The sequence below is a fragment of the Condylostylus longicornis genome, unplaced genomic scaffold (assembly GCF_029603195.1).
Source record: "Condylostylus longicornis isolate FDR11 unplaced genomic scaffold, ASM2960319v2 ptg000010l, whole genome shotgun sequence".
Lineage (NCBI taxonomy): Eukaryota > Metazoa > Arthropoda > Insecta > Diptera > Dolichopodidae > Condylostylus > Condylostylus longicornis.
Genome location: NW_026577979.1, coordinates 11,853,489 through 11,872,457, shown reverse-complemented (window position 1 = coordinate 11,872,457; position 18,969 = coordinate 11,853,489). Strand labels below are relative to the sequence as shown.

The 18,969-nt window shown below is 23.3% G+C and overlaps 1 long non-coding RNA gene across 1 annotated transcript in view; it reads left to right on the top strand.

The window, feature by feature from the left end:
* Window positions 1-925: 925 nt before the first annotated feature.
* LOC129619084 (uncharacterized) overlaps window positions 926-18,969 on the top strand; it is a 116,166-nt gene continuing 98,122 nt past the window's right edge. The window contains exons 1-2 of the long non-coding RNA XR_008697841.1: window positions 926-1,304; window positions 2,720-5,183. This is a non-coding gene — a long non-coding RNA (uncharacterized LOC129619084). The remainder of the gene's footprint in view (window positions 1,305-2,719; window positions 5,184-18,969) is intronic.

Sequence of the window (18,969 nt, the reverse complement as noted above, 5' to 3'; positions counted from 1 at the left end):
ATAGAGTTTTTATATTATAGTGTAGACTGTGTAGAGCTAGCGCTAAAAGAGGCAATAAGTAAGAAAAGCAACTGAACAACAATGAGGATGAAATTTTGTTAGCATTTTTGAATGTAATCGTAGTAGTATAGTATCCGACACACTATATTAAAAGTATTGTGTTTTTTTTTTTAATTCTAAAATTTTATTATTATTACTGTTATTATGAAGAGGAAAAATTGTGAGAATTTTAAAACAAAAGTTCTGCTGCTTCACATGTTGGACATACAACAATATCAACTCATATTATATTTTGAAGCATATATTATATAAATATATTGTGTGTGTAAAAAGCATGCACATTAAGAGTATATCGTGAGTACCACGTTCATAACGAACTATGTATGCTATATACAGTAAATATGAATGTGTATAATGAAATTTTTTCTTATTCTTCTTATTTTTTTTTTTTCATTTCTTTATATTTTATTATAAAATGATATTAGTGAATTGGAAATTTCATATACATATACATATATGTACATATATTTGCGCAATTTTTGCATTATTATGGCATTTCTATATAAAACTTTTGTGTGTAAAAACAGGAGACGGAAGAAGAAGAAGAATAATAATATAGAAGAAAAAAAAAATTATTGCATTATTATAGTATAGAAGTTATATATATGCATATATATGTATGCAATTTATATATACAGATATTATTAATATTAGTAGTGTATTATTTTTGCCTCACTTATATTATAGTGTGGTTGGTGTTGTTGTTTTCATAGTATATTTTTCTTATATTTTCTTTAACTAAGTTCTTTTTTAATATATATATATATATATATATATATATATATATTTTACATACATTTTAATATATAAGAGCAGTGTAGTATTTTAAAGTTAGGAGACTTTTTTTTTTAAATACAAACAATTGTTGGAAGTAAAAAAATAAGAAAAAAACACACAGAATTTGTATGGAGAAAAAATATAATACAAAAGAAAAATAAAATAATAAAAAAAGAAAAAAAAAAACAAAACGCAGTGTCGGTTGCGTTCTAATCCAAACTACGGTGGATCATCAGTAGTGTCGTCAGTTCGATACAAGTCGCCTGCTGCCTCTGCTCTCTCTAAGTTTTTTTTTTGGTTTTACATATTTTGATACAAAAAATAAAAAAAAAAAAACAAAGCAACAAAAAAGCTTATAATAAAAAAAAAATTACAAAAAAAAAATATTAAAAACTTAAAAATTTTATTTGTTTATTTTTTTTTTAAATAAAATATTTAATTATTATTTTTTTACAATAAATACAAAAGTAAATTGAATTTTTTTATATTACAATAAGTGAATTGGTTTTTAAGTATGAAATTATTTTAATTTAAAAAAAAAATTATTAAAGTAGATGAAAAATTAGCAAAAATTTTTATGGATTGAAATTAGAATTTTAAGTTGAGAATGAAAATTTTTACATGGGACTTTGTTTTTTCACAATTTTGTTATTTTTTTTTTCTTTATATTTGGTTATTTTTGATTTTAGTTTTCCCTCCAGTGTTTTTCAATACAGAACTTTTGCTATACATATTGTGTTTTTTGTGTTTTTTTTTTGTTTTTTGATGATTATAAGAATGAAATTTCTAAATTTGATTGAAAATGAAAAATTTTACAGTTGCTATGCTGCTTTTAAATTTATTTCAGAGATTTCTAATAAAATACAAATAAATTTGTCATTTATTAAATGAAGTATTTTAAACGCTTGTGATTTTGTATACGAGTATGAAATGCTCTTAGATTTACAATTATTATAGATTATGCGTATAAAATTCAATTGTTTTTAATTGTGATTTGAAAAAAGTTAGAACGCAAAATTAAAAAAAAAAAAAGAAAGTAGTAAAATGTGCATACATGTGTTATATTGCAATTGTATATATTTATGTATGGATATATATATCTATATATATGTATATTTATATATAGCATGTGCCTGATGAATATGTATATGAAAATGTGTGAATATTATATATATAGTATGTATATACAATATGATATAGGGGTACAATACGTTATGTACTAAATTTGAATTTGATATATATATATACATATGATTATATATCAGATATATATAGATATATTATATATAGGAAATGTGTGATGATAATAAGCAATATTTTTATATACATATTATGATGAGTGTTTCTCAATCACATGTATATATATTATGTATATGTATATATATATAGGTACATATTATGTGTATATAATTGCATATAAATATTATGTATGCATAGATAAATTAATAAATATTATGCACATTCATGTATATATAAAATATTTCAAAATGTAAATAAAAAAAAAATTCACATTTTAAAATCTTCCTGTTGAATATTTTCTATATATACATATAGAAAAATTTAATGAATACATATATATGTATATAGAGAAAACTTTCTCAAGAAAAAAAATATATGTATATATATGTATAAATTAAAAAAAACATTAAAATTATTGTGAACTGGAACCTGGAACTTATTATAATTACTGTGACTTTAATTGTTTTTTTTTTGACAAAAGAAACTTTCAGTGAAAAAACTTTAATATAAGTGAAAAATTTTTGAATATTTGAGACACAAAATATTTTTAATATTATTAACAATTCGTTTAAGATAAATGAAAAATTTTTTATATTGTTTTAAAAATTAATTTTTTTTTTTTGATTTTTTAATTTCATTTCAGAACACAAAATAAAAATTACATAAAAAAAAATATTATGGATTAATTAAAAATTGACAACAAAAAATTGAAAATAAATAAAAAAATTTAAATTAAAAATTTTTAAAACAAAAAAAAAATACAAATTTAATTAACTTATCTATAAATATTGAAACGAAAAGTGACAAAAATAAATTAAAAAATAAATTAAAGTAAAAAACAAAACACCTAAACGTTTATAAAATCATACAAGAAAATCAAAGAATAATTGCAATTTTATTAAATACAAAAATCTTAATATAAAATTTAATAAATGTGAGCATACGTAAACTATGAAGTGTTAATTAAGTTAAGAACCAACCATAAGGAAAAAATTGTAATTAATTTTAAAAAAATTTTAATAAAATTTAAAATTTTCGAAAAAAAAAGAAAAAAACTTTGTAAGAAAATTGAAAAATAATCATTAAAATTACATAGTAATATGATCACATTATTTTCAAGGATAATTAATAAATAATTTTCAAAAAATTAAAAATTATAAAATTTAAATTTAAAAAAACACGTTTATAAATACACACCCATACAAATAAATCATATCGCTTATGGCTAGTAAAAAATTGAAAATTGGAAAACTTTTTTGAATATAAATTGAATAAAAAGTGTAAAAAATTTCATGTAAAAAACATTTTGACCATAATTTGGCAAAAAAAAACAAAAATAAAATTCAAAGAACCAAAAAAAAAACATTAAAAAGTAAATTTGAACTTTAATTTAAATTTTTTTTTCAAAAAGAAAGTAACAAATAAATTCTGGAAATCAAAAATTTTTATTTATTTTTAGTCAATTATTATTAAATTTTACATTTTGCAAATTAATGAACAAAATTATTCCATTGAATTTCTTCAATTTCTTAAGTGATTTTAACAATTTAATTGAGTTCTCAAACAAACAAATAACAATAACAACAAAAAACGAAAAAAATTTTAATAGAATAATTTTTGTTAATCCTTGAAATTCTATGTGTATAAGACTTTTAAAATAGTAATTTTCACACATAATATCAAAAAGGATAACAAATGTGGAAATATCATTGAAAGAATAAAATTTTGTTAAGAATAAAATTAATAAATTTTAAATAAAATTCAAGGAACTGAAACAAAAATTTTAAAATAAATAAAAACAAAAATATTAAATAAAACAAAAAAAAAATAAATATATACTTAAGTGTTTTAATTTTTTTTATTTTTTCTCAATTTTTACCACCACCATTTAAACAATTTCTATAATAATAACAACAACAACAGAAATTAAAATTGATAATTAAAAACTATTGAAAAAATTTAATACTTAAGAAAAAAAAAAACATTTTGAAAATTAAATTTAAAAAATAAATAAAAAAATTTGATGAAAAATTCAAAATTTTGGAAAATAATTTTCGTCTTTGTGTAAATTCAAAAAAAAATCTATGAAAAATAATTAAAAAATTCGCACAAATAATTATTTATTAATTATAATATTGTAAATACTATAAAATTTACTTTAAGAGGAAATTACAATAAGAGACATAATTTGAACAGAAACGAAGAGAGAAAAAAAATTTCCCTAAATGAGAACAAATTTGAAATAAAATAAAAATTTTTCGTCAAATTTAAATTGCCATCAAATTTCTGCATAATTTTAGAACATTTTGGATGTGTGTCTAATTACTTTCATTTATGTATGTAAAATCGTGTTAAATATTTTTAAATTTTTTTATTTTGATAACAAGAAAAAAAAAATGTTACGTTTTATCGGGACTCTCGTTTTATAAATTTGAAACTATTTTCATATTATATGAATTTTAAATTTGTATTTAAATTTTGTACTTTAAAATAAAATTTTAAAACTTATGTATGTAAAAATATGTATATGTATATGTTCCAAAAAAAAATAAATTAAATATTTTTTTTTAATTTTTTGTATTTAAAATTGAAATTTTTTTTGCTCTTTAACTTTAAAGTGATTTGCTATTATTCCAAAATTGTAAACAAATACAAAGTTTGTCATTTAAAGATTATTAATAAAATTTCGAAAATTTGAATTTTGAAATTGAGATTTAAAAATTTAAAGAAGAAATTGTTTTTTTGTCGTGTACATGAAGAAAAGTTTTGGTAAAATTTAAAATCATTTTTGTACTAACAGAAAATAAAAGAAAAAACTTGAAGAAAAACAAAACTATTTTGACAATACAAAAAAAAAAGGCAATTTGATTAAATAATTTAAGAAAAAAAAAATTTTTAGAATCCAGTCGTTTTCGGTTTATAATTTTTTTTTTTTGCTGTTTCTGGACCTTTTATTACAATTAAAATTATAAAAAAATTAAATTTTAATTTTGTTTTTGTGTTCTTTTTTTTTTTTGTTTATTAATGAAAGTGTGGACACAATTTTCAAATTATTATTAAAATTGTGTGGGTGATTTAGAAAGTTGGAGAAGAAAAACGAACAAAATGTAAGTAAAATTTTTTTTAATATTTTTTCAAATATAAAAGATATTCCACATCTAATAAGTTTACTTATAACGCTATTACTAGGTCTAGGTTTGAAATTTAATTAATATTTTGGCTACAAATAAAATTAAGTAAACTACATTTGTATAAATCAAAATAAATTTAAAATTTTATAAAAGTCCACGATTGAATCTAAACCATGAACTGTTTAAAATTTCCTGACAATACTGTTTGTTATTATTTGTTATACCATAACTCATTTGTAAGTCTAAATTTAAATTAATGTGAATGTTAAGATTTTATAATTTTTTTTTAAGAATTGATTTAAGTTTAAAAAGTTGCTGGACCTATTAAATCTGAAGCTTTACATTTTCTATCACAAACTAATTTCTTATACATTTTCATGAGTTCCGCATTTAAATAATTTTTTTACTTTAAGGTATACGCGCACTTATCAGATACAAATTCTGATTATAAAAATTCGTAAGCAATTACTTTTTTTATGATGAAAACTCGAAAATTCAAGTTTGTTAGTAAATTTATTAAATTTTTCTTCAAAAATTAAAAATACTTACAGGATTTGCAAATTAAATTTGTAATTAGTTTATTTTTATTTTATTCATTTTAATTTATTACAAAAATAAAATTTAGGAAATGTAATGTCAAAAATCAAAAATTGAAATGAACTCAATCAATTTGTTGAAATTGGAAGATGTTAATAGATAAGTTTTGATCCTCGAAACAAATGCCTGTTTTTGTTGAATTGCAAAGTGCCAACTTCAACTAAAATCAATTGAGATTTGTGACAGTATTTGTTGTTTCCTTAGTTTTCAAGTCATTTGTTAAACCTAGTCTATAATTAAGTATAATAATTTTATAGTTTTTGTAAGCTAATATGAAAATATAAAATATCAAAAACTAAAATTAATCATTTATTGAAATTAATTAATGGTTTTAATCAGAAATTCGATGTACATGTTCGAATTTTATATTTCAATTAAGTGTGAAAAGGTAATAGCTATTTTACAACAAATTTTCTTCCTAATATTATTTCAATCACGCTTTAAGAATATTTTAATGATTAACTGTTAAAGAAATCAATTTCAGAATTATGTTATTTGAAATTTTGAAATTTATTAAAAATTGATAAATATTACACAGTCAGAACTACGTGTAATAATAGCGGTTACTAAAGTTTTATAACCAAACTTTAGTCCCCGCTACTTTAATTTCAAAAGATATTTGATGAAAATTGGACAAATTTCTATCATTTTTTTTTAATCAATCGATGTCAAGCCAAATCATGCGATCATTTCAAATCAGACAAAATTCATGTAATTAATCTCGGCTTTTGCGCCGATTTTCTCTGATTTTAATAACTCCCTATTCATTTTGTTGTTATATCATAGCATTGAAACTATTCAATGATAAACTTCATCATTAAGAAAGAAATTATATAACCCAAGTTTCCCTTTTTTCGGAAAACATTTTTTTCTGATTTGACATGATTTGAATGACTGAATGTAGGTAGAACTAGTTAGAACTTTAGCTTTCAGGTTTGGTGCCTTATTTTTAAGAAAACTGATTCAGAAGCTCTCATCAATTTTTCAACAATTTTCTTTACCTTTTTTAGCTTTATTTTATTTACTTATTTACGGACACCTTACTTTTACAGCAAATATAAAACTTTTTTGACATTTTTCGGCGTTCTTTGTTCCTTAAATCAAAATTTTAAATTAAAAATATGAATAAAAGAGCCCGTGCGGTAAAATTAAATAGTTGAAATTTGTAGACAATATTCAGTCATACATGGCTACTTACAAAAGCAGTACCGGAACTTTTTCCAAGAAAGGAAAACTTTTTACTTCTATCGTAATTCTGTGTAATAATTTTTAGTTAAATAATATTTTAGTATTTAATCTATTTTATTTTTTAATATCAAAATAGGTTGTATTTATGCTATAGTGCTTACATTAAAAATATTTTATGAAAACTATTAGACATTCTTCGTAATAAATTAGATTTTCATTAATTATGCTGCTGTAATGAGAAGTTAATAAGCATAAAAGTATTTCTTATGTGGACCCAGAAAAAAACACAGTCACTGTTTTCGTACACAGTTACTTTCAAATTTCAAACTCTCCGTAGCTTAAATTTGCCTTTAAGTCGAAATTTTTATTTAAAGTTCTCTTTTATTTTATTATCTTCAATAACATTCAATATTAACACATGTGTTTTGTTTCTTTTTATGTTATCATAATTGACATTTATAGGCAAGTAAAATTGCCTATAAATGTTTAACAGGCGATTTACTGTTGGCCGAGAAGCTTACGCTATATTCCTAAAAACAGAATACCAAATTAAAATGTTGGTATTCTATTTTTAGCTAATAACAAACTGTCTTGTTTTTGACATATAAAGCTTCCTCCTTGCATATTGCTTTAAGCTTCTCGGCCACTTTTCTTTTAGCTGGTTTTGTCAATTTCATTTTTTTGTTACTTTCGCATTGTTTTGTTATCAATTTATTTTTTTAGGTCAGTTATATAAAACTTAAATGAATGCGGCGGGAGACTTGAGTTTAATGTCATAGTTCTGTTAAAATTTCTAAAATTTTTGAAGTCTAAATTTTTCCACACTTTTTATAATTATTACTGTTAAAAAAAAATTATTTTTAAAGTTGCTATAATTGTTGTTCATTTCTTCCACATTAAAAAAATTTTATCTCCTTCAAAACGCCAAAAGCAATGAGATTTCAATTAGAAACGGCCAAAACTTTAGGAATAAAAATTTTTCCAGCAACGTTTTTCAAATTGCCATTTTTCATAGCTCAAACGTATGAAATTATGCCACAAAAATTATAAATGTAATTATAAATGTAATTTATAAATGGAAAAATATAAATTTAAATTGATATTATTATCTAAAATACAAGTTCTTAAAAGCGCTGTTTAAACACCCTTAACTACTTTATGACTAATTTGAAAAGCAGGAAAGTAAAAAAAACCAGTCATTTACAATGTTTTTTTTTTGAAAGCTATAAGTGTTTTCATCTAAAATAACCCAACCCTTATCTATGATTAGATAATAAAATTTCCAATTTTCGGTCTCTAACTAATTTGAAGTGAATGTTAAAGTTCAGGAAAAGAGAAACAAAGATTCGCCCAGTTATAATCCAATAAATTTGTGTTAACGTGCAGCATGTAGCTGTATTTAAATTAAAATAATAAAGTTCTAATTAGTATTTTTTCATATTAAATTTATTTTAAATTTAACCATAAAAATAAACCAATATTTTTCTACAAGTTTAGAAAGAAAAAGTTTTGAAAAGCCCTAAAATTATGCAATAATTTCGTAATATCATCATTTATATAGAATAACAATAATAAATTCATAACTTTGAATGAACCAATAAGGGTGATAATAAAGAGTTTAAAACTTTGGCATATGAAATTTCAATCAAACTTGTACCACTTTTTATTCTAAAACAGAATAATTTCCTTTAGCAACAAGGAATTTGCAAAACAATGCATTTTTCGCATGTTTTTGAACACATTTGCCACGTTTTACTGGAAAAACTATGAGAGATGAGGAAAATGTTATATGGGTTAACTTTTAGGTCTCATCGTAGCGCATTGAAAAAAACAGAAATAATAACAAACAATTTTGAGAAAACTTCGAATTTTGTATAAAAAATTTCTGACTTTGACAAGCTGTATCTCGAAAATTTGCATGCTCAAAGTAAATTAAATGTAAGACCAAAAATAAAGAACAATCAATGTAGCACAAGCTCCTAATAATAACATAGAGTTATTATATAACGTATGGTTCCGAAGTTATAAGCATTTATTTTTATTCAAAAAAAATTCCGGTACTTTCCTCCTCACAATTTTTTGCTGGAAATAGATCAAAGAATCATCCCTGAAATTATTTGCCACCTTATGCGAAACACTCTGTATATACGCATGATTAACAAAAAAATGTAGGGCAATTTTTTAAATTTTTTCTTCGTGTTGCAGACGGAATCCATTATGGTAACTAAAACGAAGTGCTTCATCTCAATACTGCAAGACTACATGAAAATTTTGTTTTGTCTAGACATCTAGACAACTAGACTAGATTAACCATATCCTCCCACGGTAAATCTAACACAAGCCATTACTTCACAAATTTCATCAATTCTTGTTCTCTATAACTTTGTTCTCACGATGTTTCCAAGAATAAAGCATAGAAATCAAATATTATTTCAGAAGCCTCATCACAAAAACTCCTGTTAGATAAACTTTTAATTGAATAATTTTTGCAAATGTTCCATATTACTTGAAACAAAAACTTCCAAACATAATGTCAAATTTAAGTTCTTTCAAAAATATTTCCTTTAGCTTCTAAACTTTTCACTACCAAATAAAATAGCTAGCAATTCAGCACTACATTTGCAAGATTTTCTACATTGATTAGCTGCAAAATTTAAGCAAATATGGTTACAAACTTTTTCCGTTTTTTACAGATTGTGAAACAAAATTTCATAAAATTATATAAGTTTTATACAAATTATTACTAATTTGTAATACAAAGCAAATTCTACATAACACCAGAATATAACTAGATTAAAACATTGAAAGTATTTGAATCACGCGTAATGATATTGCATTGCCGACGGCTACCCGACAATTTTTGCTAAAACGAACATGATTAGATTATTAAGAATGTTTGTTACATATTACATTCAAATCAATTTTTATTACTCTTTGTCAATCAAAATCAATTGTTCTTGCAGTAAACCATAGAAAAACATGTATTATAGCAAGTCTAAAACACCAGTTTACATACATTAAACCCAGTAGGTGTAAATTGTGAGATATTTTTGTTAGGGGTTATGAGTTTCATATTTTGTTCTAACTGCCGAGTTAGAAAAAAGTTTAAAGTATTAAATAATTTTTTACTTTTAAATGCCAAATTCTCTAATTTTGCTTTAGAAAGTGGCGACCCTAATTGATATTTTAAAATTCAGCTCGAAGGAGGGCGAAACACAAATTTAATTGGGGAAATTAAAATAATTGAGGAAAATAGAATTCGATATTTTATCTTATATGGTGAAGAAAACATTAGTCTTTAATATCTTTTTGATGAAAATTTACAAATGATTACAAAATATTTAATATCAAAAAAATTCGGTTTCCAAACTTCAAATTCGGCTTCAAAACGTCTTCAAATTATAATAAAGCTACCGTTATCTTTCTTGAAATTACAAATTTTCAATATTTTTACTATTATAATTATTGCAATATTGAAAAAGAAAAATCAAAATAAATGAAAAAATTTTCAAGGACAGGAAAAAAGCAAAAAAAGTTTTAAAAGTACTTGACGATTTCTATGCGTGGTTTCTACGCTTTTTTAAAAACACACATACAATATTATAAAAAAAGAGAACAAACAAATCAACAAACAATAGGAGAGACACAGAATAGTAACATTAAAAGTGGTGGAGAAAAAAAAATTTAAATCAAATTTCCCCACATTTCCTGCAACATTTTAAAACAACAACAAAATTCATATAAAATGTTTGTTTATATATCAGTTTGTAAGTATGTTCAGTTTAAATTTCTTTATTTATTCTATTGCTGTTGTTGTTTTTGTTTTTGTTATTATACGAATATTATTTAATATGAATAAACAGCTGAAAAATTGTTGCTGCTGCAAAAGGTGATAATGAACAGTGATTGTATTTGGTTATAAAATTTCATAGGTTTCTGGGCATTCAATATTAATTTTGCCATATTTATGAATACCTGACCATATTAGTAAGTAAGAATACAAATAATATTTTATTATTATATTTTTTATAAATCTTATTATATAGAATTTTGAACAATTTAATTTCATATTGCAGAAAAACTGTTAAAATTCAGATTATGACAGTGTTGTTATATTTTATGCGGAAACATCCATATATAGTGCATTTTGCACTATATATTCTACATGGGCATCATTATTTAGAAGTACATAGTTGACAAGTAGTAGAAATCATTACTTAGATTTAAGTAAAATTTATTCAAAAATTATCATCTTCTTTGTTTCGTTTGATTGTAAAAAGCAGGGAATACCGATTTTGAAGATGAGATGCCCCTTGCAAGTCATTAAAAATTTCAAATTTATTGCATTAAGCCCTTTTTTGTCAATTTACTATAAAGCTTATGAATGCAATTTTAAGGACAAAGTTTTCCTTGCAAAGTTCATTTTGTAATTATTATGAGGAAACTGAATTTTTTAAAAGTGAAATAAAAGTATGTAATTGACATTATGGATTATGCTATTATATAAATTGGTTTGAGAGAATAAAAATACTCATGAAATACGTCCTTAGCGTGATGCGCCTTAACATATGCAATGAAAGAGAGTTTTTGTACTTTTATACTCGTACGAACCCATGTTCGAAAGGTATTATGATTTTGTCTCATCTTTTGGAACGCAGGACGCTAAGAAATAGTTGTTTCAGATATAGACATAAGCGTATATTTTTGATAAACGAGCGTCTATTCGTCTGCCCATTAGAAGAAAAACATAAGTGTATGTTCTGACGGACGTCAGCGATAATTCAAGAATCAATTCAACTAAGCTTACCAAATTTTCATAATAATTCCGGAACTCTTGTTAAAATTGGATGTAATCGAGTCAGTGCTTCGGGTAGCTGCTCTATAACTTCAAAAATTATTTAGCAATATCTCAGGAAATATTGATGCTATAATATCGAAGTTTTGCACAAACAAGTGGAGGCTGTTATGTGTTATTGAGGCTGTTGGGTATAATAAAAGTAGTTGAAATTTCTTGACTCATTGTAGTATAATTGTATAACTAACACACGATTTCATTAAAATTATATTAAGACTTAATAGTTATTTGATTTCATGTTAGAGACTACCTAAGGTACGGTGCTGATTTTGTGCAAATAAATATACTAACATGGCCACTATTTTTAGTAAAAGCTGTTAGAATATCGTGAATGCTTATGATACTAAGTTCTCATACAACTTCAAAAGTTGTTTGCCATTATCTCAGAATATATTAAAATTTTTCGCAAGCAAGTTGAGACTTTTATGTGTTATGGAGGCTGTTAAGTATGATAAAAGTCGTTGAAATTTCCAAATTTCTTGTGGTAGTTGCTATTCAACTTCAATGGTGCTTTGGTCATTGGGATAAAAAGTTCGTATGGGTATCACACAGTTCACATGATCAACTCTACTTTTTTTTTAAATACTTTCACTTAATTAGTTTTAAAAACAACACCTTCTCTAGAAGTTTAGAGTTAAATTTACCGTATGTTAGACCGCACTTGTTTTTTAAAAGCAATGAAATTTTGTTACTAAATTCAGAAATAAGATCTCAGACAATATTTTCCTGCAAATTCTTAACAACAGCAGTGTTTTGTAGTATCGAAACTGCACGTTACTAAATTTAATAAATACATCGCATCGCAAACTAAATTTTCATCACAAAAATATCATGGGATATAAAAAATTTTCGAATATTTCAAAATTTTTCTGTTTCCATAATTCTTTTCGGTTTTTTCATTTTCAAGTTAAATTTTTTTTAATTGTTATTAAAATTGTTTAGTGAATACAAACTTTTTGCAGGGAAAATAACAAAAAAAAAAAATAAAACAAAAAAACAGCAAAAACAACAATAATGCTTGCCCTTGAATTTTTTTTTATCACCACCCCAACGAAATTAATAAAAATTTTTTCTATACTGATATTTTCAACACACATTCACACACACACACAAAAACAATAAAGCTAATTGTTTTAAAAAAAAAATTATTTTATATTCAGTTACGTTTTGATTGTTTTTTAATTTTTGTATAAAATTTTTTTTGACAAAAAATCTTCAAAAAATAAACGAAATCTTTTCAATTTCTTCAAGCGAACTGATGTGTAATAGAAAAACAAAAAAAAACTAAAACAAAATAAAATATCCTCCAATATTATCCTTTGATGGTATTTGTATGCAATGTGCTCAAGTGCATAATAAAATTTTTGCTGCAAAAAAAAAAATTAAAACGAGAAGAAAATAAATCAACCTGGTAACGATAATTATTATAAGACGAACAAAATTTATGAAAGAACTAGCGCGACGCTATCAGTAGGGGCAATAGTAGCAGCAGCAGCAGCAGTAACGATAGCAGCCAAATGTATATAGTAGCTACAACAACAACAGCAACATCAATAAAAACAATAGTAAGAAAAAATTATAAAAAAAAATAAGAAAAAGAAACAAAAAAAAAATTATTTTTATATGGCAAAAAATTAAATAAAAGGAAAACATAAACCCCCTTTTCTTTTCGGTCGTATTTTTCCAAACGAACAAAGCGCAAAAAAATTAAAAAATGACTGAACTCAGGACAAACACACAAAAAAACAAAAAGACAATAAAGGAAGAAAGACGAAAAAAGAAAGGGAAGAAAAAACTGCCAAAATTTTACAAAATTTTAAGGTTCCTAGTATTCCAAAAGCAAAAAAGAAGAAAAAAATATCAAAAGCAAAAATTCATATTTTTGTTGCTGTTTTTCTGTTGTTTTTTTTATTATTTCCTCTTTCGTTGCACATAAGAGGTACAAAAAAGTATTTAAAAAAAAAGAACAAAAAGCATAAAAAAGTCCTTTTGTTTTAATCCCGACGAAGAATTTTTTTCTTCTTTTTCTCTATTTTTTTTCTGATGTTTTCTTTTTTCTCATATTATTGTAAAAATTGCATTGTTTTTGTATTCTTTTTGTTTTTTTTTTTGTTAATATTTTGCTTGTTTCTTCCTTTTTTCTTTTAGTTTTATCGAATATTTATACCTATACTTGTTAAATTCAGAAATTCCCAAAGTTCCTTAAATTTAAACCATATAAAAAAAATTTTTTCTCTATTAATTGTAGAAATTAAGATGTGCATATTAATGTTCTAAAAATAATTTTGGGGTAAATTAGAAAAGCACTACTTTTCTAATTTACCCCAATTGTGTTAAAAACTGTGAAGAATTAAAACTGAACATGCATGCACATACATAAACTTTTAGTTTAATAAATATTGTAGAAATGTGCAATCCTGTTACCTTGTGGTATTGATGAATACTCGTTACTGCACTGAATGAATATCCATTACTTTTTATTCGTTACTTTAAGATTCTGCAATGAGTGTCCAAAAAAAAATGGTGCCACTTTTTGAGGCTTTTTTAATTTTGTTTTCTTAGTTTTTTTTACAGGGTTGGGGAATACATTTTTTGAATTAATCTGATAGGAGCTATCCCAAGAACCTATCTGATAAGTTCCCAAGATACCAGAGTTTCCTTAATAAGAGCATGTTGGAGTTCTTTAACAAAATTCAGTAAAACGTTTTTTGAATCATTATTATAATGATAATGTAACGTTAACGCTATTCCAACAAAATTTTTTTTAATTTTTAATTTTACACTTGCATTTACATACATTAATAATTGACAATATTTAAACTTAAAAAAAAATTATAAATTCTCTCCACTTATGCCTAAGTATAATATTTTAATGTAATTAACATTAGGTACATAATATGACAATATGAAAAATTATGTGCGTATTGAGTAATGAGTATACACTATCTGCGAGGAATGAGTTACTTCTAACAATACTACAGTATCCTCGAAACTGTAAATTATTATATTTGAATCGAGTTTTAATAACACTTTAGAATTTTCAGTATAAATTTATCTAAAATTTTAATTTTTATTTACCTAAAAAGAGACATCTGCCCATCCGCATTGCCTTTTCTTTATTTTCCCGAGTATATGACTAAATTATTAAAATATAATAAAAATTTTTAATAAAAAAATTTTTGAATAATTCGAAAATTGTAGTAAAATTTTGAACATAAATACCTATACAAATTTTTATTTATTTATTAATTTTCTTTTTCCCTAGTAAGCTGAACTGCCGAAGCCGAATTATATAGTTTTTAGTTTTTCGCGAATATGAGAAGATTATTAGGTCTTTTTTTATACAACATCTAAAATATTTGTGTAATTTGTTAATATTTTTACCAAATAAAATTTGGTTAACACCTCTTAATTTTCCATAATAATTGTTAACATTATTTTGAAATTTAAGTAATTTCCACTAAAATTCAATAATATCTTTGTCCCTGTGTAAAAGAGCGTAAGGAACAAGTCAAATAAAAATAAGTGCAAAATACAATAAAATATGCTACAGTATTAAATAACAAATTTGAGAAATTCTGATATTAAAACTCCTTTTCGCTCACTCATACAGTTAAATCTATACAGCATTTGGTATTAATTGTGCTTTCAATCCACTCAGGGTGATTTAAGTATGCACTTTTGAATATGTTTTTCGTTATTCTTGTTTTGTTATATTTTGTTATATGTTTTTTGTTATAAGGTCATAGTATACAAAATTTTTTGATAATATACAAATTAGTGTTATATAGTATTTAGCTGCGAAAATCTTTTAATCCTTTTTAGCTATGTAATTTCATTTTTTTTTTTGATAATTCGTACTCATTTTCGTTGCTATTGAAAAAAAAGCGCTGTGACACTTCTTCAAAATTATATTATTTTGCGGAAGAAGTAACTCTTTTTGATCTAATCTAAAATATTTGATTACTTTTATTCTCTTACGATACTCTGGATTCATTTGATTATTATTAAAGTGGCCTTTGTAATAAAAAATTTTTAATATTTTATGAATTTTCGTTTTTATTTTTTCATAAAAATGATTTCCTTATAAAATTTATTTCATATTTTCATATTAATTTTAAGCAAGACATAAGTTTTAATGAAATTTCAAGGTAACTATTGTATTAATAACATTTTTATGAGTTGCTATAATTTAGTTTTATATGGAACATAAGGGTACTTGTACAAAATTATGTCAAATCCGAAAGTATCTTAAGCTGAAATTAATTTTTAGTTAAATTAAAAGATCAAAGATTTTTTTCGGCAACACCTGCATATAGTTAACATGAATGTTAAAATGCGGCGGCAAAATTTTAAATTATTTTTTTATTTTACCTTTATTTTTACATTCATTCAATTGTTGTTTTGTGTGAATGGTATAACATATGGTACGTACTTATAAAATTCCTACATTTACTTATTACCCCCTACAGAAATTTTTGATAAATAAAATGTTTAAATTTTGGCAAACTTTTATTTGACGTCCTAAAAATTGGTGAAAATATTTTGAAATATTGTCAAATTTAGAAAAGTTTTCCACATTTTTACAGATTAGATACTCATATTTCGAATTGTACGATTTATTTAAAAATTTTGCACGTATTGTTTACATGTATAATTATTTTACACGTAAATTTTACACGTATAATAATTTGTGCATATAGTTCTGGGAAAATTTCAATATTACTTTCTGAGATTTATTTAATAAAATTTTTGTTTAAATCTAAATGATTTGTTGTTTCCTGATTTAAGTACATTTTTTATAATAAAAGAGCAATGTGCAAAAAGTTTTCAAATACAATTGTAAAAAGTTTTATACATGGCTAAATTTTCTTTTATATCTTAATCAGAATCCCTATATTCAGCAGAATTTTTATATAACGAAAAATTTCTATTCAGTGTTCAGTAACAATTTCACGACTTTCTCTTTATTATTGTATATACGAATAATCTATATTAAAATTTAACTAATGAAATTTTGGGTGTTCGTTGTACATAGTGATTATATTGTATTTGTAGTGTCTGTATTAAAAGTGTTATAAATTACTGAACTATTCGTTCTTTATTATTATAATTTAGTACAATATAATATTGGCATTCGATAAATTTATGTCACCAGCAATTTCTCAATTAAATTTTAAAATTTTCAATTCACTTAAAAAATGTTCAGATTTCCATTTTTTGAGCATTTAAAAAAAATTAAGGTTATTTGGTTTTAAAATTAGGTTAAATTGGAAAACATTCTTTCGAAGGCAGTTCATATAACCCGATATTAAAAAAAATTATTCGTAGCAAAATTTGACGTCGATAAGATTTGATAAAAAGCATTTTCATTTTGTGTTAAGAGAAGATTATATATAGTAATTCCAATTATCTACCTTTCTTTGAATATTGTAAATTGTATACAATTAGAGAAACGTCATAATTTTATTGTGCATCTATTATTATCAAAATATGTGACAAAAATTAACCTCCAGGTAAATTAAAAGTAGCATCACTTAATTAAGTATAATATTATAAAGCCACATAATCATAAGATATTGAATTAATCAAATTTAATTTATTTTTAGAGAAACAGGAATCTAATAACGAAATTTTTATTGCAATGCTAATATGTGAAATTATTTTAAAAAATTTTGAACTCAAATTTCCGTTTTGACAAAAAAAATTGTGATTGAGTTTTTTTAACTTATTAATTCTGACATGTTACGAATGATTAGCATAATAAATTTATTTAATAAGATTTTAAAAACTACTATAGGAAATAATTCGCACGTACAATATGCCGGTAATATTTAAGAAAAATTCAAATTGATAATTAGACATTTTGTGTGAAAATATTCAAATAAAACTAAAAAAAAAAAAATTAAGTCGATATTATAAATTACAATATTGCCAAGATTGACTAATGAACATATTTTAATTTTTATTATAACTGTTGCCTTTACCAATTTTCAACTTCATCACTTTTAAAATTGAATAATTAAGTACAAAATGTTTTAGATGTTCACACTTTAAATTTATTTTTTCTTGTTTTGGTTCCCAGCCATATTACAATGGTAAATCTAACATAATTTATAAATAACCAAAAACAATATTTGTATTTTAGCATTTCCTTCTAGTTCTACCCATTCCACTCCTCCTCCTTCTCCTCTTATCTTACATGTTTGTAAAAACTATCAAAAAGTGATACATTTTTTATGTAAGTTTATGCAATTTTACAAATAATTATTGGTCTAATCAAAATATTTTCAACATTATTGTTATATAGGTGGGATATGACAATTCGATTATTTTTAAATTTGCGTGCAAATCAATTTACAATGTAGTTCTATTGTTATTTCGAAAAAAAAAAAGAAAATTTGAAATTTCATAGAGAAGAAAAATCATTATTCTTAAGTTTTCATGTACTTTCTCACCATATTCAAATACTGACATTTCAACGTATTTCTCGTTTTCATTTGATATTTCATTGCAATATTTGCAATTCAAGTCCGCTATACATGCAATAATTTCGTAAAATAAAGAAAAATAAAGAAGAAAAAAGTTGAAATAAGACAACAACATGTCATGTTTAGCAAAAGGGAAAAATAGTAATATCAAAAATATAAAAAAAAATTATCTTTTTTTATTAAACACCCTGTCAGACAGACCAGAATTTTGAATACAATAATAAGAAAAAGAAATAAGAAATGCCAAATATAATAAGAGAATAACAAAATTTTTTTTTTGGTAATAACTAACAAATACAAGCATAATTTGGAAATTTCTTATTCATTTTGTAAATGCAGTATGTAAATTGTCTACGCTATAAATATGTTGTATAGGTATGGGTGAACCAAAAATAAAACGAAGAAAATTTACCAGAATGCAACCCTAAAAAAATACAAAATAATTTTTTTTTTTCTTCTTGTAACAAAATTATTTTGTATTTAATTTTTGTTCATGTGTATATGTAAGCTATATTGAAGGGTATCGCATTTTTATAATATATTTTTTTTACTCCGACAACACACGGTAACCATCACCATTAAAATCATCATCACTATCATCATCAACTACTATTGCCATATTTTGTACAAT